Here is a 22,541-nt window from a genome sequence, read left to right on the forward strand (position 1 = left end):
CTTCTCTCATCCAGCATTTCCCCTCCTCCTTAGACTAGACTGAGGGGAATGGACAATTTATTCTCCCCGGGTCACTACCGCCCAATCTTCTCTGTTTGGTTCCAATTTCTCTGTGTCTCGACGTGTGAGGAAAATAAGGAGCGCTTCACGGATTTGCGTGTCATCCTTTCGCAGGGGCCATGCTAATCTTCTCTGTATCGATCCAATTTTAGTATATGTGCTGCCAAAGCGAGCACAATACAAAGCTATGAGAGGCCCTCATATATAGATCACAACCTCTCTGAAGGTTCTGGTCAGGGTTGGGGTCAAACAGAGTTCAGACCCTCAAAAACCACCCCTAGAATATTGCTGTGATGTTTAAACTTTATTTGGAGATGTAGAACTTGAAATAGAATTGACTTTAGATTTTTTTCAAGATTGATCTTAGACTAAAATGTAGTTTAAAAACAAAGCCTTTTATGATTCAGGACTCTTGGTCTGTAACCCCTCCCTCACCTGCTGCTTTTAGTTGCTCCTCCCCAAGTCTTTGTTCCCCTGCCCCGACCACTTCCCACCCTTCCCCCGTTTTCTGCAACATGGCCTGGCCAAGGATACTTATAACTAACTCCCCAATTAGTAGAGGGAGAGAGTTTGAGTCTGAGTCTGACTTTGATGTCTGTTTAAAATGTTGTGACATTCAAGTTTGTTATGTTTAATACAACTGGACTAAAATTGAACACAAGTCTCTCTCCAATTCATTTGTAGATATTGAATAAAGTTGGACTCAGAGTGCAACCTTGTCTCACTCCCCAATTCATTTTTAAACTTTGAATAAAGTTGAACTCAGACTGCAACCGTGCCTAACTCGCCAATTATTTGTCTACATGTTGAATAAAGTTGGTCTCAGGCTGCAACCTTGTCTCACTCCCCATTTCAAAATTAAGGAAGTCTTCACAAATGTTCCTGTCATTCTACTGTAGACTGAGCTTCTCTCATCCAGCATTTCCCCTCCTCCTTAGACTAGACTGAGGGGAATGGACAATTTATTCTCCCCGGGTCACTACCGCCCAATCTTCTCTGTTTGGTTCCAATTTCTCTGTGTCTCGACGTGTGAGGAAAATAAGGAGCGCTTCACGGATTTGCGTGTCATCCTTTCGCAGGGGCCATGCTAATCTTCTCTGTATCGATCCAATTTTAGTATATGTGCTGCCAAAGCGAGCACAATACAAAGCTATGAGAGGCCCTCATATATAGATCACAACCTCTCTGAAGGTTCTGGTCAGGGTTGGGGTCAAACAGAGTTCAGACCCTCAAAAACCACCCCTAGAATATTGCTGTGATGTTTAAACTTTATTTGGAGATGTAGAACTTGAAATAGAATTGACTTTAGATTTTTTTCAAGATTGATCTTAGACTAAAATGTAGTTTAAAAACAAAGCCTTTTATGATTCAGGACTCTTGGTCTGTAACCCCTCCCTCACCTGCTGCTTTTAGTTGCTCCTCCCCAAGTCTTTGTTCCCCTGCCCCGACCACTTCCCACCCTTCCCCCGTTTTCTGCAACATGGCCTGGCCAAGGATACTTATAACTAACTCCCCAATTAGTAGAGGGAGAGAGTTTGAGTCTGAGTCTGACTTTGATGTCTGTTTAAAATGTTGTGACATTCAAGTTTGTTATGTTTAATACAACTGGACTAAAATTGAACACAAGTCTCTCTCCAATTCATTTGTAGATATTGAATAAAGTTGGACTCAGAGTGCAACCTTGTCTCACTCCCCAATTCATTTTTAAACTTTGAATAAAGTTGAACTCAGACTGCAACCGTGCCTAACTCGCCAATTATTTGTCTACATGTTGAATAAAGTTGGTCTCAGGCTGCAACCTTGTCTCACTCCCCATTTCAAAATTAAGGAAGTCTTCACAAATGTTCCTGTCATTCTACTGTAGACTGAGCTTCTCTCATCCAGCATTTCCCCTCCTCCTTAGACTAGACTGAGGGGAATGGACAATTTATTCTCCCCGGGTCACTACCGCCCAATCTTCTCTGTTTGGTTCCAATTTCTCTGTGTCTCGACGTGTGAGGAAAATAAGGAGCGCTTCACGGATTTGCGTGTCATCCTTTCGCAGGGGCCATGCTAATCTTCTCTGTATCGATCCAATTTTAGTATATGTGCTGCCAAAGCGAGCACAATACAAAGCTATGAGAGGCCCTCATATATAGATCACAACCTCTCTGAAGGTTCTGGTCAGGGTTGGGGTCAAACAGAGTTCAGACCCTCAAAAACCACCCCTAGAATATTGCTGTGATGTTTAAACTTTATTTGGAGATGTAGAACTTGAAATAGAATTGACTTTAGATTTTTTTCAAGATTGATCTTAGACTAAAATGTAGTTTAAAAACAAAGCCTTTTATGATTCAGGACTCTTGGTCTGTAACCCCTCCCTCACCTGCTGCTTTTAGTTGCTCCTCCCCAAGTCTTTGTTCCCCTGCCCTGACCACTTCCCACCCTTCCCCCGTTTTCTGCAACATGGCCTGGCCAAGGATACTTATAACTAACTCCCCAATTAGTAGAGGGAGAGAGTTTGAGTCTGAGTCTGACTTTGATGTCTGTTTAAAATGTTGTGACATTCAAGTTTGTTATGTTTAATACAACTGGACTAAAATTGAACACAAGTCTCTCTCCAATTCATTTGTAGATATTGAATAAAGTTGGACTCAGAGTGCAACCTTGTCTCACTCCCCAATTCATTTTTAAACTTTGAATAAAGTTGAACTCAGACTGCAACCGTGCCTAACTCGCCAATTATTTGTCTACATGTTGAATAAAGTTGGTCTCAGGCTGCAACCTTGTCTCACTCCCCATTTCAAAATTAAGGAAGTCTTCACAAATGTTCCTGTCATTCTACTGTAGACTGAGCTTCTCTCATCCAGCATTTCCCCTCCTCCTTAGACTAGACTGAGGGGAATGGACAATTTATTCTCCCCGGGTCACTACCGCCCAATCTTCTCTGTTTGGTTCCAATTTCTCTGTGTCTCGACGTGTGAGGAAAATAAGGAGCGCTTCACGGATTTGCGTGTCATCCTTTCGCAGGGGCCATGCTAATCTTCTCTGTATCGATCCAATTTTAGTATATGTGCTGCCAAAGCGAGCACAATACAAAGCTATGAGAGGCCCTCATATATAGATCACAACCTCTCTGAAGGTTCTGGTCAGGGTTGGGGTCAAACAGAGTTCAGACCCTCAAAAACCACCCCTAGAATATTGCTGTGATGTTTAAACTTTATTTGGAGATGTAGAACTTGAAATAGAATTGACTTTAGATTTTTTTCAAGATTGATCTTAGACTAAAATGTAGTTTAAAAACAAAGCCTTTTATGATTCAGGACTCTTGGTCTGTAACCCCTCCCTCACCTGCTGCTTTTAGTTGCTCCTCCCCAAGTCTTTGTTCCCCTGCCCCGACCACTTCCCACCCTTCCCCCGTTTTCTGCAACATGGCCTGGCCAAGGATACTTATAACTAACTCCCCAATTAGTAGAGGGAGAGAGTTTGAGTCTGAGTCTGACTTTGATGTCTGTTTAAAATGTTGTGACATTCAAGTTTGTTATGTTTAATACAACTGGACTAAAATTGAACACAAGTCTCTCTCCAATTCATTTGTAGATATTGAATAAAGTTGGACTCAGAGTGCAACCTTGTCTCACTCCCCAATTCATTTTTAAACTTTGAATAAAGTTGAACTCAGACTGCAACCGTGCCTAACTCGCCAATTATTTGTCTACATGTTGAATAAAGTTGGTCTCAGGCTGCAACCTTGTCTCACTCCCCATTTCAAAATTAAGGAAGTCTTCACAAATGTTCCTGTCATTCTACTGTAGACTGAGCTTCTCTCATCCAGCATTTCCCCTCCTCCTTAGACTAGACTGAGGGGAATGGACAATTTATTCTCCCCGGGTCACTACCGCCCAATCTTCTCTGTTTGGTTCCAATTTCTCTGTGTCTCGACGTGTGAGGAAAATAAGGAGCGCTTCACGGATTTGCGTGTCATCCTTTCGCAGGGGCCATGCTAATCTTCTCTGTATCGATCCAATTTTAGTATATGTGCTGCCAAAGCGAGCACAATACAAAGCTATGAGAGGCCCTCATATATAGATCACAACCTCTCTGAAGGTTCTGGTCATGGTTGGGGTCAAACAGAGTTCAGACCCTCAAAAACCACCCCTAGAATATTGCTGTGATGTTTAAACTTTATTTGGAGATGTAGAACTTGAAATAGAATTGACTTTAGATTTTTTTCAAGATTGATCTTAGACTAAAATGTAGTTTAAAAACAAAGCCTTTTATGATTCAGGACTCTTGGTCTGTAACCCCTCCCTCACCTGCTGCTTTTAGTTGCTCCTCCCCAAGTCTTTGTTCCCCTGCCCCGACCACTTCCCACCCTTCCCCCGTTTTCTGCAACATGGCCTGGCCAAGGATACTTATAACTAACTCCCCAATTAGTAGAGGGAGAGAGTTTGAGTCTGAGTCTGACTTTGATGTCTGTTTAAAATGTTGTGACATTCAAGTTTGTTATGTTTAATACAACTGGACTAAAATTGAACACAAGTCTCTCTCCAATTCATTTGTAGATATTGAATAAAGTTGGACTCAGAGTGCAACCTTGTCTCACTCCCCAATTCATTTTTAAACTTTGAATAAAGTTGAACTCAGACTGCAACCGTGCCTAACTCGCCAATTATTTGTCTACATGTTGAATAAAGTTGGTCTCAGGCTGCAACCTTGTCTCACTCCCCATTTCAAAATTAAGGAAGTCTTCACAAATGTTCCTGTCATTCTACTGTAGACTGAGCTTCTCTCATCCAGCATTTCCCCTCCTCCTTAGACTAGACTGAGGGGAATGGACAATTTATTCTCCCCGGGTCACTACCGCCCAATCTTCTCTGTTTGGTTCCAATTTCTCTGTGTCTCGACGTGTGAGGAAAATAAGGAGCGCTTCACGGATTTGCGTGTCATCCTTTCGCAGGGGCCATGCTAATCTTCTCTGTATCGATCCAATTTTAGTATATGTGCTGCCAAAGCGAGCACAATACAAAGCTATGAGAGGCCCTCATATATAGATCACAACCTCTCTGAAGGTTCTGGTCAGGGTTGGGGTCAAACAGAGTTCAGACCCTCAAAAACCACCCCTAGAATATTGCTGTGATGTTTAAACTTTATTTGGAGATGTAGAACTTGAAATAGAATTGACTTTAGATTTTTTTCAAGATTGATCTTAGACTAAAATGTAGTTTAAAAACAAAGCCTTTTATGATTCAGGACTCTTGGTCTGTAACCCCTCCCTCACCTGCTGCTTTTAGTTGCTCCTCCCCAAGTCTTTGTTCCCCTGCCCCGACCACTTCCCACCCTTCCCCCGTTTTCTGCAACATGGCCTGGCCAAGGATACTTATAACTAACTCCCCAATTAGTAGAGGGAGAGAGTTTGAGTCTGAGTCTGACTTTGATGTCTGTTTAAAATGTTGTGACATTCAAGTTTGTTATGTTTAATACAACTGGACTAAAATTGAACACAAGTCTCTCTCCAATTCATTTGTAGATATTGAATAAAGTTGGACTCAGAGTGCAACCTTGTCTCACTCCCCAATTCATTTTTAAACTTTGAATAAAGTTGAACTCAGACTGCAACCGTGCCTAACTCGCCAATTATTTGTCTACATGTTGAATAAAGTTGGTCTCAGGCTGCAACCTTGTCTCACTCCCCATTTCAAAATTAAGGAAGTCTTCACAAATGTTCCTGTCATTCTACTGTAGACTGAGCTTCTCTCATCCAGCATTTCCCCTCCTCCTTAGACTAGACTGAGGGGAATGGACAATTTATTCTCCCCGGGTCACTACCGCCCAATCTTCTCTGTTTGGTTCCAATTTCTCTGTGTCTCGACGTGTGAGGAAAATAAGGAGCGCTTCACGGATTTGCGTGTCATCCTTTCGCAGGGGCCATGCTAATCTTCTCTGTATCGATCCAATTTTAGTATATGTGCTGCCAAAGCGAGCACAATACAAAGCTATGAGAGGCCCTCATATATAGATCACAACCTCTCTGAAGGTTCTGGTCAGGGTTGGGGTCAAACAGAGTTCAGACCCTCAAAAACCACCCCTAGAATATTGCTGTGATGTTTAAACTTTATTTGGAGATGTAGAACTTGAAATAGAATTGACTTTAGATTTTTTTCAAGATTGATCTTAGACTAAAATGTAGTTTAAAAACAAAGCCTTTTATGATTCAGGACTCTTGGTCTGTAACCCCTCCCTCACCTGCTGCTTTTAGTTGCTCCTCCCCAAGTCTTTGTTCCCCTGCCCCGACCACTTCCCACCCTTCCCCCGTTTTCTGCAACATGGCCTGGCCAAGGATACTTATAACTAACTCCCCAATTAGTAGAGGGAGAGAGTTTGAGTCTGAGTCTGACTTTGATGTCTGTTTAAAATGTTGTGACATTCAAGTTTGTTATGTTTAATACAACTGGACTAAAATTGAACACAAGTCTCTCTCCAATTCATTTGTAGATATTGAATAAAGTTGGACTCAGAGTGCAACCTTGTCTCACTCCCCAATTCATTTTTAAACTTTGAATAAAGTTGAACTCAGACTGCAACCGTGCCTAACTCGCCAATTATTTGTCTACATGTTGAATAAAGTTGGTCTCAGGCTGCAACCTTGTCTCACTCCCCATTTCAAAATTAAGGAAGTCTTCACAAATGTTCCTGTCATTCTACTGTAGACTGAGCTTCTCTCATCCAGCATTTCCCCTCCTCCTTAGACTAGACTGAGGGGAATGGACAATTTATTCTCCCCGGGTCACTACCGCCCAATCTTCTCTGTTTGGTTCCAATTTCTCTGTGTCTCGACGTGTGAGGAAAATAAGGAGCGCTTCACGGATTTGCGTGTCATCCTTTCGCAGGGGCCATGCTAATCTTCTCTGTATCGATCCAATTTTAGTATATGTGCTGCCAAAGCGAGCACAATACAAAGCTATGAGAGGCCCTCATATATAGATCACAACCTCTCTGAAGGTTCTGGTCAGGGTTGGGGTCAAACAGAGTTCAGACCCTCAAAAACCACCCCTAGAATATTGCTGTGATGTTTAAACTTTATTTGGAGATGTAGAACTTGAAATAGAATTGACTTTAGATTTTTTTCAAGATTGATCTTAGACTAAAATGTAGTTTAAAAACAAAGCCTTTTATGATTCAGGACTCTTGGTCTGTAACCCCTCCCTCACCTGCTGCTTTTAGTTGCTCCTCCCCAAGTCTTTGTTCCCCTGCCCCGACCACTTCCCACCCTTCCCCCGTTTTCTGCAACATGGCCTGGCCAAGGATACTTATAACTAACTCCCCAATTAGTAGAGGGAGAGAGTTTGAGTCTGAGTCTGACTTTGATGTCTGTTTAAAATGTTGTGACATTCAAGTTTGTTATGTTTAATACAACTGGACTAAAATTGAACACAAGTCTCTCTCCAATTCATTTGTAGATATTGAATAAAGTTGGACTCAGAGTGCAACCTTGTCTCACTCCCCAATTCATTTTTAAACTTTGAATAAAGTTGAACTCAGACTGCAACCGTGCCTAACTCGCCAATTATTTGTCTACATGTTGAATAAAGTTGGTCTCAGGCTGCAACCTTGTCTCACTCCCCATTTCAAAATTAAGGAAGTCTTCACAAATGTTCCTGTCATTCTACTGTAGACTGAGCTTCTCTCATCCAGCATTTCCCCTCCTCCTTAGACTAGACTGAGGGGAATGGACAATTTATTCTCCCCGGGTCACTACCGCCCAATCTTCTCTGTTTGGTTCCAATTTCTCTGTGTCTCGACGTGTGAGGAAAATAAGGAGCGCTTCACGGATTTGCGTGTCATCCTTTCGCAGGGGCCATGCTAATCTTCTCTGTATCGATCCAATTTTAGTATATGTGCTGCCAAAGCGAGCACAATACAAAGCTATGAGAGGCCCTCATATATAGATCACAACCTCTCTGAAGGTTCTGGTCAGGGTTGGGGTCAAACAGAGTTCAGACCCTCAAAAACCACCCCTAGAATATTGCTGTGATGTTTAAACTTTATTTGGAGATGTAGAACTTGAAATAGAATTGACTTTAGATTTTTTTCAAGATTGATCTTAGACTAAAATGTAGTTTAAAAACAAAGCCTTTTATGATTCAGGACTCTTGGTCTGTAACCCCTCCCTCACCTGCTGCTTTTAGTTGCTCCTCCCCAAGTCTTTGTTCCCCTGCCCCGACCACTTCCCACCCTTCCCCCGTTTTCTGCAACATGGCCTGGCCAAGGATACTTATAACTAACTCCCCAATTAGTAGAGGGAGAGAGTTTGAGTCTGAGTCTGACTTTGATGTCTGTTTAAAATGTTGTGACATTCAAGTTTGTTATGTTTAATACAACTGGACTAAAATTGAACACAAGTCTCTCTCCAATTCATTTGTAGATATTGAATAAAGTTGGACTCAGAGTGCAACCTTGTCTCACTCCCCAATTCATTTTTAAACTTTGAATAAAGTTGAACTCAGACTGCAACCGTGCCTAACTCGCCAATTATTTGTCTACATGTTGAATAAAGTTGGTCTCAGGCTGCAACCTTGTCTCACTCCCCATTTCAAAATTAAGGAAGTCTTCACAAATGTTCCTGTCATTCTACTGTAGACTGAGCTTCTCTCATCCAGCATTTCCCCTCCTCCTTAGACTAGACTGAGGGGAATGGACAATTTATTCTCCCCGGGTCACTACCGCCCAATCTTCTCTGTTTGGTTCCAATTTCTCTGTGTCTCGACGTGTGAGGAAAATAAGGAGCGCTTCACGGATTTGCGTGTCATCCTTTCGCAGGGGCCATGCTAATCTTCTCTGTATCGATCCAATTTTAGTATATGTGCTGCCAAAGCGAGCACAATACAAAGCTATGAGAGGCCCTCATATATAGATCACAACCTCTCTGAAGGTTCTGGTCAGGGTTGGGGTCAAACAGAGTTCAGACCCTCAAAAACCACCCCTAGAATATTGCTGTGATGTTTAAACTTTATTTGGAGATGTAGAACTTGAAATAGAATTGACTTTAGATTTTTTTCAAGATTGATCTTAGACTAAAATGTAGTTTAAAAACAAAGCCTTTTATGATTCAGGACTCTTGGTCTGTAACCCCTCCCTCACCTGCTGCTTTTAGTTGCTCCTCCCCAAGTCTTTGTTCCCCTGCCCCGACCACTTCCCACCCTTCCCCCGTTTTCTGCAACATGGCCTGGCCAAGGATACTTATAACTAACTCCCCAATTAGTAGAGGGAGAGAGTTTGAGTCTGAGTCTGACTTTGATGTCTGTTTAAAATGTTGTGACATTCAAGTTTGTTATGTTTAATACAACTGGACTAAAATTGAACACAAGTCTCTCTCCAATTCATTTGTAGATATTGAATAAAGTTGGACTCAGAGTGCAACCTTGTCTCACTCCCCAATTCATTTTTAAACTTTGAATAAAGTTGAACTCAGACTGCAACCGTGCCTAACTCGCCAATTATTTGTCTACATGTTGAATAAAGTTGGTCTCAGGCTGCAACCTTGTCTCACTCCCCATTTCAAAATTAAGGAAGTCTTCACAAATGTTCCTGTCATTCTACTGTAGACTGAGCTTCTCTCATCCAGCATTTCCCCTCCTCCTTAGACTAGACTGAGGGGAATGGACAATTTATTCTCCCCGGGTCACTACCGCCCAATCTTCTCTGTTTGGTTCCAATTTCTCTGTGTCTCGACGTGTGAGGAAAATAAGGAGCGCTTCACGGATTTGCGTGTCATCCTTTCGCAGGGGCCATGCTAATCTTCTCTGTATCGATCCAATTTTAGTATATGTGCTGCCAAAGCGAGCACAATACAAAGCTATGAGAGGCCCTCATATATAGATCACAACCTCTCTGAAGGTTCTGGTCAGGGTTGGGGTCAAACAGAGTTCAGACCCTCAAAAACCACCCCTAGAATATTGCTGTGATGTTTAAACTTTATTTGGAGATGTAGAACTTGAAATAGAATTGACTTTAGATTTTTTTCAAGATTGATCTTAGACTAAAATGTAGTTTAAAAACAAAGCCTTTTATGATTCAGGACTCTTGGTCTGTAACCCCTCCCTCACCTGCTGCTTTTAGTTGCTCCTCCCCAAGTCTTTGTTCCCCTGCCCCGACCACTTCCCACCCTTCCCCCGTTTTCTGCAACATGGCCTGGCCAAGGATACTTATAACTAACTCCCCAATTAGTAGAGGGAGAGAGTTTGAGTCTGAGTCTGACTTTGATGTCTGTTTAAAATGTTGTGACATTCAAGTTTGTTATGTTTAATACAACTGGACTAAAATTGAACACAAGTCTCTCTCCAATTCATTTGTAGATATTGAATAAAGTTGGACTCAGAGTGCAACCTTGTCTCACTCCCCAATTCATTTTTAAACTTTGAATAAAGTTGAACTCAGACTGCAACCGTGCCTAACTCGCCAATTATTTGTCTACATGTTGAATAAAGTTGGTCTCAGGCTGCAACCTTGTCTCACTCCCCATTTCAAAATTAAGGAAGTCTTCACAAATGTTCCTGTCATTCTACTGTAGACTGAGCTTCTCTCATCCAGCATTTCCCCTCCTCCTTAGACTAGACTGAGGGGAATGGACAATTTATTCTCCCCGGGTCACTACCGCCCAATCTTCTCTGTTTGGTTCCAATTTCTCTGTGTCTCGACGTGTGAGGAAAATAAGGAGCGCTTCACGGATTTGCGTGTCATCCTTTCGCAGGGGCCATGCTAATCTTCTCTGTATCGATCCAATTTTAGTATATGTGCTGCCAAAGCGAGCACAATACAAAGCTATGAGAGGCCCTCATATATAGATCACAACCTCTCTGAAGGTTCTGGTCAGGGTTGGGGTCAAACAGAGTTCAGACCCTCAAAAACCACCCCTAGAATATTGCTGTGATGTTTAAACTTTATTTGGAGATGTAGAACTTGAAATAGAATTGACTTTAGATTTTTTTCAAGATTGATCTTAGACTAAAATGTAGTTTAAAAACAAAGCCTTTTATGATTCAGGACTCTTGGTCTGTAACCCCTCCCTCACCTGCTGCTTTTAGTTGCTCCTCCCCAAGTCTTTGTTCCCCTGCCCCGACCACTTCCCACCCTTCCCCCGTTTTCTGCAACATGGCCTGGCCAAGGATACTTATAACTAACTCCCCAATTAGTAGAGGGAGAGAGTTTGAGTCTGAGTCTGACTTTGATGTCTGTTTAAAATGTTGTGACATTCAAGTTTGTTATGTTTAATACAACTGGACTAAAATTGAACACAAGTCTCTCTCCAATTCATTTGTAGATATTGAATAAAGTTGGACTCAGAGTGCAACCTTGTCTCACTCCCCAATTCATTTTTAAACTTTGAATAAAGTTGAACTCAGACTGCAACCGTGCCTAACTCGCCAATTATTTGTCTACATGTTGAATAAAGTTGGTCTCAGGCTGCAACCTTGTCTCACTCCCCATTTCAAAATTAAGGAAGTCTTCACAAATGTTCCTGTCATTCTACTGTAGACTGAGCTTCTCTCATCCAGCATTTCCCCTCCTCCTTAGACTAGACTGAGGGGAATGGACAATTTATTCTCCCCGGGTCACTACCGCCCAATCTTCTCTGTTTGGTTCCAATTTCTCTGTGTCTCGACGTGTGAGGAAAATAAGGAGCGCTTCACGGATTTGCGTGTCATCCTTTCGCAGGGGCCATGCTAATCTTCTCTGTATCGATCCAATTTTAGTATATGTGCTGCCAAAGCGAGCACAATACAAAGCTATGAGAGGCCCTCATATATAGATCACAACCTCTCTGAAGGTTCTGGTCAGGGTTGGGGTCAAACAGAGTTCAGACCCTCAAAAACCACCCCTAGAATATTGCTGTGATGTTTAAACTTTATTTGGAGATGTAGAACTTGAAATAGAATTGACTTTAGATTTTTTTCAAGATTGATCTTAGACTAAAATGTAGTTTAAAAACAAAGCCTTTTATGATTCAGGACTCTTGGTCTGTAACCCCTCCCTCACCTGCTGCTTTTAGTTGCTCCTCCCCAAGTCTTTGTTCCCCTGCCCCGACCACTTCCCACCCTTCCCCCGTTTTCTGCAACATGGCCTGGCCAAGGATACTTATAACTAACTCCCCAATTAGTAGAGGGAGAGAGTTTGAGTCTGAGTCTGACTTTGATGTCTGTTTAAAATGTTGTGACATTCAAGTTTGTTATGTTTAATACAACTGGACTAAAATTGAACACAAGTCTCTCTCCAATTCATTTGTAGATATTGAATAAAGTTGGACTCAGAGTGCAACCTTGTCTCACTCCCCAATTCATTTTTAAACTTTGAATAAAGTTGAACTCAGACTGCAACCGTGCCTAACTCGCCAATTATTTGTCTACATGTTGAATAAAGTTGGTCTCAGGCTGCAACCTTGTCTCACTCCCCATTTCAAAATTAAGGAAGTCTTCACAAATGTTCCTGTCATTGTAGACTGAGCTTCTCTCATCCAGCATTTCCCCTCCTCCTTAGACTAGACTGAGGGGAATGGACAATTTATTCTCCCCGGGTCACTACCGCCCAATCTTCTCTGTTTGGTTCCAATTTCTCTGTGTCTCGACGTGTGAGGAAAATAAGGAGCGCTTCACGGATTTGCGTGTCATCCTTTCGCAGGGGCCATGCTAATCTTCTCTGTATCGATCCAATTTTAGTATATGTGCTGCCAAAGCGAGCACAATACAAAGCTATGAGAGGCCCTCATATATAGATCACAACCTCTCTGAAGGTTCTGGTCATGGTTGGGGTCAAACAGAGTTCAGACCCTCAAAAACCACCCCTAGAATATTGCTGTGATGTTTAAACTTTATTTGGAGATGTAGAACTTGAAATAGAATTGACTTTAGATTTTTTTCAAGATTGATCTTAGACTAAAATGTAGTTTAAAAACAAAGCCTTTTATGATTCAGGACTCTTGGTCTGTAACCCCTCCCTCACCTGCTGCTTTTAGTTGCTCCTCCCCAAGTCTTTGTTCCCCTGCCCCGACCACTTCCCACCCTTCCCCCGTTTTCTGCAACATGGCCTGGCCAAGGATACTTATAACTAACTCCCCAATTAGTAGAGGGAGAGAGTTTGAGTCTGAGTCTGACTTTGATGTCTGTTTAAAATGTTGTGACATTCAAGTTTGTTATGTTTAATACAACTGGACTAAAATTGAACACAAGTCTCTCTCCAATTCATTTGTAGATATTGAATAAAGTTGGACTCAGAGTGCAACCTTGTCTCACTCCCCAATTCATTTTTAAACTTTGAATAAAGTTGAACTCAGACTGCAACCGTGCCTAACTCGCCAATTATTTGTCTACATGTTGAATAAAGTTGGTCTCAGGCTGCAACCTTGTCTCACTCCCCATTTCAAAATTAAGGAAGTCTTCACAAATGTTCCTGTCATTGTAGACTGAGCTTCTCTCATCCAGCATTTCCCCTCCTCCTTAGACTAGACTGAGGGGAATGGACAATTTATTCTCCCCGGGTCACTACCGCCCAATCTTCTCTGTTTGGTTCCAATTTCTCTGTGTCTCGACGTGTGAGGAAAATAAGGAGCGCTTCACGGATTTGCGTGTCATCCTTTCGCAGGGGCCATGCTAATCTTCTCTGTATCGATCCAATTTTAGTATATGTGCTGCCAAAGCGAGCACAATACAAAGCTATGTATTGTGCTCGCTTTAATAGATCACTACCTCTCTGAAGGTTCTGGTCAGGGTTGGGGTCAAACAGAGTTCAGACCCTCAAAAACCACCCCTAGAATATTGCTGTGATGTTTAAACTTTATTTGGAGATGTAGAACTTGAAATAGAATTGACTTTAGATTTTTTTCAAGATTGATCTTAGACTAAAATGTAGTTTAAAAACAAAGCCTTTTATGATTCAGGACTCTTGGTCTGTAACCCCTCCCTCACCTGCTGCTTTTAGTTGCTCCTCCCCAAGTCTTTGTTCCCCTGCCCCGACCACTTCCCACCCTTCCCCCGTTTTCTGCAACATGGCCTGGCCAAGGATACTTATAACTAACTCCCCAATTAGTAGAGGGAGAGAGTTTGAGTCTGAGTCTGACTTTGATGTCTGTTTAAAATGTTGTGACATTCAAGTTTGTTATGTTTAATACAACTGGACTAAAATTGAACACAAGTCTCTCTCCAATTCATTTGTAGATATTGAATAAAGTTGGACTCAGAGTGCAACCTTGTCTCACTCCCCAATTCATTTTTAAACTTTGAATAAAGTTGAACTCAGACTGCAACCGTGCCTAACTCGCCAATTATTTGTCTACATGTTGAATAAAGTTGGTCTCAGGCTGCAACCTTGTCTCACTCCCCATTTCAAAATTAAGGAAGTCTTCACAAATGTTCCTGTCATTCTACTGTAGACTGAGCTTCTCTCATCCAGCATTTCCCCTCCTCCTTAGACTAGACTGAGGGGAATGGACAATTTATTCTCCCCGGGTCACTACCGCCCAATCTTCTCTGTTTGGTTCCAATTTCTCTGTGTCTCGACGTGTGAGGAAAATAAGGAGCGCTTCACGGATTTGCGTGTCATCCTTTCGCAGGGGCCATGCTAATCTTCTCTGTATCGATCCAATTTTAGTATATGTGCTGCCAAAGCGAGCACAATACAAAGCTATGAGAGGCCCTCATATATAGATCACAACCTCTCTGAAGGTTCTGGTCAGGGTTGGGGTCAAACAGAGTTCAGACCCTCAAAAACCACCCCTAGAATATTGCTGTGATGTTTAAACTTTATTTGGAGATGTAGAACTTGAAATAGAATTGACTTTAGATTTTTTTCAAGATTGATCTTAGACTAAAATGTAGTTTAAAAACAAAGCCTTTTATGATTCAGGACTCTTGGTCTGTAACCCCTCCCTCACCTGCTGCTTTTAGTTGCTCCTCCCCAAGTCTTTGTTCCCCTGCCCCGACCACTTCCCACCCTTCCCCCGTTTTCTGCAACATGGCCTGGCCAAGGATACTTATAACTAACTCCCCAATTAGTAGAGGGAGAGAGTTTGAGTCTGAGTCTGACTTTGATGTCTGTTTAAAATGTTGTGACATTCAAGTTTGTTATGTTTAATACAACTGGACTAAAATTGAACACAAGTCTCTCTCCAATTCATTTGTAGATATTGAATAAAGTCGGACTCAGAGTGCAACCTTGTCTCACTCCCCAATTCATTTTTAAACTTTGAATAAAGTTGAACTCAGACTGCAACCGTGCCTAACTCGCCAATTATTTGTCTACATGTTGAATAAAGTTGGTCTCAGGCTGCAACCTTGTCTCACTCCCCATTTCAAAATTAAGGAAGTCTTCACAAATGTTCCTGTCATTCTACTGTAGACTGAGCTTCTCTCATCCAGCATTTCCCCTCCTCCTTAGACTAGACTGAGGGGAATGGACAATTTATTCTCCCCGGGTCACTACCGCCCAATCTTCTCTGTTTGGTTCCAATTTCTCTGTGTCTCGACGTGTGAGGAAAATAAGGAGCGCTTCACGGATTTGCGTGTCATCCTTTCGCAGGGGCCATGCTAATCTTCTCTGTATCGATCCAATTTTAGTATATGTGCTGCCAAAGCGAGCACAATACAAAGCTATGAGAGGCCCTCATATATAGATCACAACCTCTCTGAAGGTTCTGGTCATGGTTGGGGTCAAACAGAGTTCAGACCCTCAAAACCACCCCTAGAATATTGCTGTGATGTTTAAACTTTATTTGGAGATGTAGAACTTGAAATAGAATTGACTTTAGATTTTTTTCAAGATTGATCTTAGACTAAAATGTAGTTTAAAAACAAAGCCTTTTATGATTCAGGACTCTTGGTCTGTAACCCCTCCCTCACCTGCTGCTTTTAGTTGCTCCTCCCCAAGTCTTTGTTCCCCTGCCCCGACCACTTCCCACCCTTCCCCCGTTTTCTGCAACATGGCCTGGCCAAGGATACTTATAACTAACTCCCCAATTAGTAGAGGGAGAGAGTTTGAGTCTGAGTCTGACTTTGATGTCTGTTTAAAATGTTGTGACATTCAAGTTTGTTATGTTTAATACAACTGGACTAAAATTGAACACAAGTCTCTCTCCAATTCATTTGTAGATATTGAATAAAGTTGGACTCAGAGTGCAACCTTGTCTCACTCCCCAATTCATTTTTAAACTTTGAATAAAGTTGAACTCAGACTGCAACCGTGCCTAACTCGCCAATTATTTGTCTACATGTTGAATAAAGTTGGTCTCAGGCTGCAACCTTGTCTCACTCCCCATTTCAAAATTAAGGAAGTCTTCACAAATGTTCCTGTCATTCTACTGTAGACTGAGCTTCTCTCATCCAGCATTTCCCCTCCTCCTTAGACTAGACTGAGGGGAATGGACAATTTATTCTCCCCGGGTCACTACCGCCCAATCTTCTCTGTTTGGTTCCAATTTCTCTGTGTCTCGACGTGTGAGGAAAATAAGGAGCGCTTCACGGATTTGCGTGTCATCCTTTCGCAGGGGCCATGCTAATCTTCTCTGTATCGATCCAATTTTTAGTATATGTGCTGCCAAAGCGAGCACAATACAAAGCTATGAGAGGCCCTCATATATAGATCACAACCTCTCTGAAGGTTCTGGTCAGGGTTGGGGTCAAACAGAGTTCAGACCCTCAAAAACCACCCCTAGAATATTGCTGTGATGTTTAAACTTTATTTGGAGATGTAGAACTTGAAATAGAATTGACTTTAGACTTTTTTTCAAGATTGATCTTAGACTAAAATGTAGTTTAAAAACAAAGCCTTTTATGATTCAGGACTCTTGGTCTGTAACCCCTCCCTCACCTGCTGCTTTTAGTTGCTCCTCCCCAAGTCTTTGTTCCCCTGCCCCGACCACTTCCCACCCTTCCCCCGTTTTCTGCAACATGGCCTGGCCAAGGATACTTATAACTAACTCCCCAATTAGTAGAGGGAGAGAGTTTGAGTCTGAGTCTGACTTTGATGTCTGTTTAAAATGTTGTGACATTCAAGTTTGTTATGTTTAATACAACTGGACTAAAATTGAACACAAGTCTCTCTCCAATTCATTTGTAGATATTGAATAAAGTTGGACTCAGAGTGCAACCTTGTCTCACTCCCCAATTCATTTTTAAACTTTGAATAAAGTTGAACTCAGACTGCAACCGTGCCTAACTCGCCAATTATTTGTCTACATGTTGAATAAAGTTGGTCTCAGGCTGCAACCTTGTCTCACTCCCCATTTCAAAATTAAGGAAGTCTTCACAAATGTTCCTGTCATTCTACTGTAGACTGAGCTTCTCTCATCCAGCATTTCCCCTCCTCCTTAGACTAGACTGAGGGGAATGGACAATTTATTCTCCCCGGGTCACTACCGCCCAATCTTCTCTGTTTGGTTCCAATTTCTCTGTGTCTCGACGTGTGAGGAAAATAAGGAGCGCTTCACGGATTTGCGTGTCATCCTTTCGCAGGGGCCATGCTAATCTTCTCTGTATCGATCCAATTTTAGTATATGTGCTGCCAAAGCGAGCACAATACAAAGCTATGAGAGGCCCTCATATATAGATCACAACCTCTCTGAAGGTTCTGGTCAGGGTTGGGGTCAAACAGAGTTCAGACCCTCAAAAACCACCCCTAGAATATTGCTGTGATGTTTAAACTTTATTTGGAGATGTAGAACTTGAAATAGAATTGACTTTAGATTTTTTTCAAGATTGATCTTAGACTAAAATGTAGTTTAAAAACAAAGCCTTTTATGATTCAGGACTCTTGGTCTGTAACCCCTCCCTCACCTGCTGCTTTTAGTTGCTCCTCCCCAAGTCTTTGTTCCCCTGCCCCGACCACTTCCCACCCTTCCCCCGTTTTCTGCAACATGGCCTGGCCAAGGATACTTATAACTAACTCCCCAATTAGTAGAGGGAGAGAGTTTGAGTCTGACTTTGATGTCTGTTTAAAATGTTGTGACATTCAAGTTTGTTATGTTTAATACAACTGGACTAAAATTGAACACAAGTCTCTCTCCAATTCATTTGTAGATATTGAATAAAGTTGGACTCAGAGTGCAACCTTGTCTCACTCCCCAATTCATTTTTAAACTTTGAATAAGTTGAACTCAGACTGCAACCGTGCCTAACTCGCCAATTATTTGTCTACATGTTGAATAAAGTTGGTCTCAGGCTGCAACCTTGTCTCACTCCCCATTTCAAAATTAAGGAAGTCTTCACAAATGTTCCTGTCATTGTAGACTGAGCTTCTCTCATCCAGCATTTCCCCCTCCTCCTTAGACTAGACTGAGGGGAATGGACAATTTATTCTCCCCGGGTCACTACCGCCCAATCTTCTCTGTTTGGTTCCAATTTCTCTGTGTCTCGACGTGTGAGGAAAATAAGGAGCGCTTCACGGATTTGCTTGTCATCCTTTCGCAGGGGCATGCTAATCTTCTCTGTATCGATCCAATTTTAGTATATGTGCTGCCAAAGCGAGCACAATACAAAGCTATGAGAGGCCCTCATATATAGATCACAAACCTCTCTGAAGGTTCTGGTCATGGTTGGGGTCAAACAGAGTTCAGACCCTCAAAAACCACCCCTAGAATATTGCTGTGATGTTTAAACTTTATTTGGAGATGTAGAACTTGAAATAGAATTGACTTTAGATTTTTTTCAAGATTGATCTTAGACTAAAATGTAGTTTAAAACAAAGCCTTTTATGATTCAGGACTCTTGGTCTGTAACCCCTCCCTCACCTGCTGCTTTTAGTTGCTCCTCCCCAAGTCTTTGTTCCCCTGCCCCGACCACTTCCCACCCTTCCCCCGTTTTCTGCAACATGGCCTGGCCAAGGATACTTATAACTAACTCCCCAATTAGTAGAGGGAGAGAGTTTGAGTCTGAGTCTGACTTTGATGTCTGTTTAAAATGTTGTGACATTCAAGTTTGTTATGTTTAATACAACTGGACTAAAATTGAACACAAGTCTCTCTCCAATTCATTTGTAGATATGAATAAAGTTGGACTCAGAGTGCAACCTTGTCTCACTCCCCAATTCATTTTTAAACTTTGAATAAAGTTGAACTCAGACTGCAACCGTGCCTAACTCGCCAATTATTTTGTCTACATGTTGAATAAAGTTGGTCTCAGGCTGCAACCTTGTCTCACTCCCCATTTCAAAATTAAGGAAGTCTTCACAAATGTTCCTGTCATTATACTGTAGACTGAGCTTCTCTCATCCAGCATTTCCCCTCCTCCTTAGACTAGACTGAGGGGAATGGACAATTTATTCTCCCCGGGTCACTACCGCCCAATCTTCTCTGTTTGGTTCCAATTTCTCTGTGTCTCGACGTGTGAGGAAAATAAGGAGCGCTTCACGGATTTGCGTGTCATCCTTTCGCAGGGGCCATGCTAATCTTCTCTGTATCGATCCAATTTTAGTATATGTGCTGCCAAAGCGAGCACAATACAAAGCTATGAGAGGCCCTCATATATAGATCACAACCTCTCTGAAGGTTCTGGTCATGGTTGGGGTCAAACAGAGTTCAGACCCTCAAAAACCCACCCCTAGAATATTGCTGTGATGTTTAAACTTTATTTGGAGATGTAGAACTTGAAATAGAATTGACTTTAGATTTTTTTCAAGATTGATCTTAGACTAAAATGTAGTTTAAAAACAAAGCCTTTTATGATTCAGGACTCTTGGTCTGTAACCCCTCCCTCACCTGCTGCTTTTAGTTGCTCCTCCCCAAGTCTTTGTTCCCCTGCCCCGACCACTTCCCACCCTTCCCCCGTTTTCTGCAACATGGCCTGGCCAAGGATACTTATAACTAACTCCCCAATTAGTAGAGGGAGAGAGTTTGAGTCTGAGTCTGACTTTGATGTCTGTTTAAAATGTGTGACATTCAAGTTTGTTATGTTTAATACAACTGGACTAAAATGAACACAAGTCTCTCTCCAATTCATTTGTAGATATTGAATAAAGTTGGACTCAGAGTGCAACCTTGTCTCACTCCCCAATTCATTTTTAAACTTTGAATAATGTTGAACTCAGACTGCAACCGTGCCTAACTCGCCAATTATTTGTCTACATGTTGAATAAAGTTGGTCTCAGGCTGCAACCTTGTCTCACTCCCCATTTCAAAATTAAGGAAGTCTTCACAAATGTTCCTGTCATTCTACTGTAGACTGAGCTTCTCTCATCCAGCATTTCCCCTCCTCCTTAGACTAGACTGAGGGGAATGGACAATTTATTCTCCCCGGGTCACTACCGCCCAATCTTCTCTGTTTGGTTCCAATTTCTCTGTGTCTCGACGTGTGAGGAAAATAAGGAGCGCTTCACGGATTTGCGTGTCATCCTTTCGCAGGGGCCATGCTAATCTTCTCTGTATCGATCCAATTTTAGTATATGTGCTGCCAAAGCGAGCACAATACAAAGCTATGAGAGGCCCTCATATATAGATCACAACCTCTCTGAAGGTTCTGGTCATGGTTGGGGTCAAACAGAGTTCAGACCCTCAAAAACCACCCCTAGAATATTGCTGTGATGTTTAAACTTTATTTGGAGATGTAGAACTTGAAATAGAATTGACTTTAGATTTTTTTCAAGATTGATCTTAGACTAAAATGTAGTTTTAAAAACAAAGCCTTTTATGATTCAGGACTCTTGGTCTGTAACCCCTCCCTCACCTGCTGCTTTTAGTTGCTCCTCCCCAAGTCTTTGTTCCCCTGCCCCGACCACTTCCCACCCTTCCCCCGTTTTCTGCAACATGGCCTGGCCAAGGATACTTATAACTAACTCCCCAATTAGTAGAGGGAGAGAGTTTGAGTCTGAGTCTGACTTTGATGTCTGTTTAAAATGTTGTGACATTCAAGTTTGTTATGTTTAATACAACTGGACTAAAATTGAACACAAGTCTCTCTCCAATTCATTTGTAGATATTGAATAAAGTTGGACTCAGAGTGCAACCTTGTCTCACTCCCCAATTCATTTTTTAAACTTTGAATAAAGTTGAACTCAGACTGCAACCGTGCCTAACTCGCCAATATTTGTCTACATGTGAATAAAGTTGGTCTCAGGCTGCAACCTTGTCTCACTCCCCATTTCAAAATTAAGGAAGTCTTCACAAATGTTCCTGTCATTCTACTGTAGACTGAGCTTCTCTCATCCAGCATTTCCCCTCCTCCTTAGACTAGACTGAGGGGAATGGACAATTTATTCTCCCCGGGTCACTACCGCCCAATCTTCTCTGTTTGGTTCCAATTTCTCTGTGTCTCGACGTGTGAGGAAAATAAGGAGCGCTTCACGGATTTGCGTGTCATCCTTTCGCAGGGGCCATGCTAATCTTCTCTGTATCGATCCAATTTTAGTATATGTGCTGCCAAAGCGAGCACAATACCAAAGCTATGAGAGGCCCTCATATATAGATCACAACCTCTCTGAAGGTTCTGGTCATGGTTGGGGTCAAACAGAGTTCAGACCCTCAAAAACCACCCCTAGAATATTGCTGTGATGTTTAAACTTTATTTGGAGATGTAGAACTTGAAATAGAATTGACTTTAGATTTTTTTCAAGATTGATCTTAGACTAAAATGTAGTTTAAAAACAAAGCCTTTTATGATTCAGGACTCTTGGTCTGTAACCCCTCCCTCACCTGCTGCTTTTAGTTGCTCCTCCCCAAGTCTTTGTTCCCCTGCCCCGACCACTTCCCACCCTTCCCCCGTTTTCTGCAACATGGCCTGGCCAAGGATACTTATAACTAACTCCCCAATTAGTAGAGGGAGAGAGTTTGAGTCTGAGTCTGACTTTGATGTCTGTTTAAAATGTTGTGACATTCAAGTTTGTTATGTTTAATACAACTGGACTAAAATTGAACACAAGTCTCTCTCCAATTCATTTGTAGATATTGAATAAAGTTGGACTCAGAGTGCAACCTTGTCTCACTCCCCAATTCATTTTTAAACTTTGAATAAAGTTGAACTCAGACTGCAACCGTGCCTAACTCGCCAATTATTTGTCTACATGTTGAATAAAGTTGGTCTCAGGCTGCAACCTTGTCTCACTCCCCATTTCAAAATTAAGGAAGTCTTCACAAATGTTCCTGTCATTCTACTGTAGACTGAGCTTCTCTCATCCAGCATTTCCCCTCCTCCTTAGACTAGACTGAGGGGAATGGACAATTTATTCTCCCCGGGTCACTACCGCCCAATCTTCTCTGTTTGGTTCCAATTTCTCTGTGTCTCGACGTGTGAGGAAAATAAGGAGCGCTTCACGGATTTGCGTGTCATCCTTTCGCAGGGGCCATGCTAATCTTCTCTGTATCGATCCAATTTTAGTATATGTGCTGCCAAAGCGAGCACAATACAAAGCTATGAGAGGCCCTCATATATAGATCACAACCTCTCTGAAGGTTCTGGTCATGGTTGGGGTCAAACAGAGTTCAGACCCTCAAAAACCACCCCTAGAATATTGCTGTGATGTTTAAACTT

General features: G+C 42.0%; 24 non-coding genes across 24 annotated transcripts; all 24 read right to left on the bottom strand.

Moving 5' to 3' along the window:
• Positions 1 to 129: 129 nt before the first annotated feature.
• LOC118956575 lies at positions 130 to 236 on the bottom strand. Its single transcript, XR_005046039.1, has one exon. It is a non-coding gene; the product is annotated as a U6 spliceosomal RNA (small nuclear RNA).
• Positions 237 to 1,094: 858 nt separating this feature from the next.
• Positions 1,095 to 1,201, bottom strand: LOC118956576. The gene has a single exon (XR_005046040.1). It is a non-coding gene; the product is annotated as a U6 spliceosomal RNA (small nuclear RNA).
• Positions 1,202 to 2,059: 858 nt separating this feature from the next.
• LOC118956577 lies at positions 2,060 to 2,166 on the bottom strand. Its single transcript, XR_005046041.1, has one exon. It is a non-coding gene; the product is annotated as a U6 spliceosomal RNA (small nuclear RNA).
• Positions 2,167 to 3,024: 858 nt separating this feature from the next.
• On the bottom strand, positions 3,025 to 3,131 carry LOC118956578. The gene has a single exon (XR_005046042.1). It is a non-coding gene; the product is annotated as a U6 spliceosomal RNA (small nuclear RNA).
• Positions 3,132 to 3,989: 858 nt separating this feature from the next.
• Positions 3,990 to 4,096, bottom strand: LOC118956579. The gene has a single exon (XR_005046043.1). It is a non-coding gene; the product is annotated as a U6 spliceosomal RNA (small nuclear RNA).
• An 858-nt stretch (positions 4,097 to 4,954) lies between these two features.
• Positions 4,955 to 5,061, bottom strand: LOC118956580. Its single transcript, XR_005046044.1, has one exon. It is a non-coding gene; the product is annotated as a U6 spliceosomal RNA (small nuclear RNA).
• Positions 5,062 to 5,919: 858 nt separating this feature from the next.
• Positions 5,920 to 6,026, bottom strand: LOC118956581. Its single transcript, XR_005046045.1, has one exon. It is a non-coding gene; the product is annotated as a U6 spliceosomal RNA (small nuclear RNA).
• An 858-nt stretch (positions 6,027 to 6,884) lies between these two features.
• Positions 6,885 to 6,991, bottom strand: LOC118956582. The gene has a single exon (XR_005046046.1). It is a non-coding gene; the product is annotated as a U6 spliceosomal RNA (small nuclear RNA).
• An 858-nt stretch (positions 6,992 to 7,849) lies between these two features.
• LOC118956584 lies at positions 7,850 to 7,956 on the bottom strand. Its single transcript, XR_005046048.1, has one exon. It is a non-coding gene; the product is annotated as a U6 spliceosomal RNA (small nuclear RNA).
• An 858-nt stretch (positions 7,957 to 8,814) lies between these two features.
• LOC118956585 lies at positions 8,815 to 8,921 on the bottom strand. Its single transcript, XR_005046049.1, has one exon. It is a non-coding gene; the product is annotated as a U6 spliceosomal RNA (small nuclear RNA).
• An 858-nt stretch (positions 8,922 to 9,779) lies between these two features.
• On the bottom strand, positions 9,780 to 9,886 carry LOC118956586. Its single transcript, XR_005046050.1, has one exon. It is a non-coding gene; the product is annotated as a U6 spliceosomal RNA (small nuclear RNA).
• Positions 9,887 to 10,744: 858 nt separating this feature from the next.
• On the bottom strand, positions 10,745 to 10,851 carry LOC118956587. The gene has a single exon (XR_005046051.1). It is a non-coding gene; the product is annotated as a U6 spliceosomal RNA (small nuclear RNA).
• Positions 10,852 to 11,709: 858 nt separating this feature from the next.
• On the bottom strand, positions 11,710 to 11,816 carry LOC118956588. The gene has a single exon (XR_005046052.1). It is a non-coding gene; the product is annotated as a U6 spliceosomal RNA (small nuclear RNA).
• An 853-nt stretch (positions 11,817 to 12,669) lies between these two features.
• Positions 12,670 to 12,776, bottom strand: LOC118956589. The gene has a single exon (XR_005046053.1). It is a non-coding gene; the product is annotated as a U6 spliceosomal RNA (small nuclear RNA).
• Positions 12,777 to 13,629: 853 nt separating this feature from the next.
• LOC118956590 lies at positions 13,630 to 13,736 on the bottom strand. The gene has a single exon (XR_005046054.1). It is a non-coding gene; the product is annotated as a U6 spliceosomal RNA (small nuclear RNA).
• An 860-nt stretch (positions 13,737 to 14,596) lies between these two features.
• LOC118956591 lies at positions 14,597 to 14,703 on the bottom strand. The gene has a single exon (XR_005046055.1). It is a non-coding gene; the product is annotated as a U6 spliceosomal RNA (small nuclear RNA).
• Positions 14,704 to 15,561: 858 nt separating this feature from the next.
• Positions 15,562 to 15,668, bottom strand: LOC118956592. The gene has a single exon (XR_005046056.1). It is a non-coding gene; the product is annotated as a U6 spliceosomal RNA (small nuclear RNA).
• Positions 15,669 to 16,525: 857 nt separating this feature from the next.
• On the bottom strand, positions 16,526 to 16,633 carry LOC118956548. Its single transcript, XR_005046012.1, has one exon. It is a non-coding gene; the product is annotated as a U6 spliceosomal RNA (small nuclear RNA).
• Positions 16,634 to 17,492: 859 nt separating this feature from the next.
• On the bottom strand, positions 17,493 to 17,599 carry LOC118956593. Its single transcript, XR_005046057.1, has one exon. It is a non-coding gene; the product is annotated as a U6 spliceosomal RNA (small nuclear RNA).
• Positions 17,600 to 18,446: 847 nt separating this feature from the next.
• LOC118956551 lies at positions 18,447 to 18,552 on the bottom strand. The gene has a single exon (XR_005046015.1). It is a non-coding gene; the product is annotated as a U6 spliceosomal RNA (small nuclear RNA).
• Positions 18,553 to 19,410: 858 nt separating this feature from the next.
• On the bottom strand, positions 19,411 to 19,517 carry LOC118956595. Its single transcript, XR_005046059.1, has one exon. It is a non-coding gene; the product is annotated as a U6 spliceosomal RNA (small nuclear RNA).
• Positions 19,518 to 20,374: 857 nt separating this feature from the next.
• LOC118956596 lies at positions 20,375 to 20,481 on the bottom strand. The gene has a single exon (XR_005046060.1). It is a non-coding gene; the product is annotated as a U6 spliceosomal RNA (small nuclear RNA).
• An 858-nt stretch (positions 20,482 to 21,339) lies between these two features.
• On the bottom strand, positions 21,340 to 21,446 carry LOC118956597. The gene has a single exon (XR_005046061.1). It is a non-coding gene; the product is annotated as a U6 spliceosomal RNA (small nuclear RNA).
• Positions 21,447 to 22,305: 859 nt separating this feature from the next.
• On the bottom strand, positions 22,306 to 22,412 carry LOC118956598. Its single transcript, XR_005046062.1, has one exon. It is a non-coding gene; the product is annotated as a U6 spliceosomal RNA (small nuclear RNA).
• Positions 22,413 to 22,541: the final 129 nt, after the last annotated feature.

Source organism: Oncorhynchus mykiss, unplaced genomic scaffold, assembly GCF_013265735.2.
Source record: "Oncorhynchus mykiss isolate Arlee unplaced genomic scaffold, USDA_OmykA_1.1 un_scaffold_425, whole genome shotgun sequence".
Lineage (NCBI taxonomy): Eukaryota > Metazoa > Chordata > Actinopteri > Salmoniformes > Salmonidae > Oncorhynchus > Oncorhynchus mykiss.